This window comes from Eupeodes corollae, chromosome 1 (assembly GCF_945859685.1).
Source record: "Eupeodes corollae chromosome 1, idEupCoro1.1, whole genome shotgun sequence".
NCBI lineage: Eukaryota > Metazoa > Arthropoda > Insecta > Diptera > Syrphidae > Eupeodes > Eupeodes corollae.
This window is the reverse complement of record NC_079147.1, coordinates 115,942,838-115,944,769: the sequence shown is the minus strand read 5'-3', so window position 1 is coordinate 115,944,769 and position 1,932 is coordinate 115,942,838.

Genomic DNA, 1,932 nt, shown 5'->3' with positions numbered 1-1,932 from the left:
TACATAATTTGGATTTTCAAATGTGTACACAAATTTTAAATCTCTCTTTAATTATTCGTGCCTTGAGAGTACACATTTTTTAAACTATAATTTTCTTAACCTATTCGTCACAAATACAAATCATCATGATCAAAATCTCATTAAATTGAATCTTTTTTCGGCACATTTTTGAGACAGTACCTTTGTGTATTTATAAACATTACATTTATATTAAGGGTTCTTACTGCTTTAGTGGATCGAATTAATAACACACAATACAATTTTACAGATTTTTAATTTCCTACTAAGTTTTATTAAACCAAGCTCCGTTGACTTAGACTAATTTATTGATCGATTTCTTAAATGGAATAAATATAGTAATTTAATAATGTAGATGAAATCAAATCGTCTTACAAGCAGGTTTAAAAAATATGTATAGTACAAATTAACACTTTTAAGTACCAATACATAAACATTCTGTAATTGCAATGCTTATTTTAATGTTGATTATAGAATGAGAAAACGTTTATAAACAATTGTTTATATTTGTAGTTAATTCAGTAAATTTAATAATTGCTATTGCTTGTGTATACACTCCGCTTCAACTGAATAGACACACTAATTGTATAGGGTATGTTGTTAATTTTGTCCTAACATTGAGCTTGAATGCATCGTTTGATGATGCTTACCGTTTGCTTTTGATGGTGAGAAAACAAATCAGAAAAAATAGTTCAAAAACCACAGTGTGTCAACTGAATAGACACACGATCATTTAAGGTCATTATCTTCATTGTTTATGAGAGTTTTGAGGTGATTGGCATAATAAATCAAAAGTTAAAGTTTTCTAAGTGAAATGTATTCGTTTAATTAAAATTTAAAAATGCATAGATCAAAAGCTTTGAATAGTGTCGAAAGAGCTAAAATTGATTACTTCAAAGAACAAGAACTGACCGGGCATGCTATTGCTACCAAAATTGTTCGGAGTTTTAAGGTTGTATATTCTTACCTCAGAAATAAAAGTTCGTACGGGAAAAACATGAAAGGAAGAAAACGGCAACAACAGCAATTGATCGACGAGCGATTTTGAAATGTGCTTCCAATTCGTGCGACTCTGTGGCATGAATCAAGCAAAAAGCTGGTGTTACAGAAAGTGTTTCAACAGTCAGCAGTGATATAAATAGCGGGGACCATTAAAAACGGATAACGATCATTTAACGATCAACGAAAAGGAATTCGTCTAAAATTTTCTAGACTCCATGTGAGTTGGAAAATTGAGTGGCGCAACTTAGTTTTTTGTGATGAACAAAAATTCAATTTAGATGGTCCTGGTGGTTTCAATCATTACTTTCATGATGTTATGAAAGAAAAAGGATTATAGTAGTGAAGGTGGAGTTATGGTATGGGGAGCAGTTACCTACTATGGGACTGTTGATCTTGAGTTTCAAACGTCAAAAATTACTGCAATTACATACAAGGGAATTTTGGAAAGTAATTTCCCAACATTTTCGGATATTTTTTGCCCCATTCACTTAAATTTTCAACAGGACAACGCACCCAGAACAAAAATTTTGAATTGCTTCAATGGCCGCTATACTCACCCGACCTGAACTTTATTGAAAATGTAAGGGGGTGGTTGGTACGAAAAGTGATATCAGTCTAGCCGTCAGTTTGGTTACAGAGAATCCCTTATTGCAGCTATATTAAGTTAGCGTGGAGTGAAATTTCGCTGGACTATTTAAAGAGCCTATACGATTTCATGCCAGACCGTATTTATGAAGTAATAAAGAATAATGGTGGCAGTAACCAATACTAGAAATAACCAATACAAAAAATATTAAAAGAAAAACTTGTTTCATTTCATAACATAAGATTTTAAATCCAATTTTAACAGTTGTGTCTATTCAGTTGACGCAAAAAAACTTGTTTCATTTCATAACATAAGATTTTAAATCC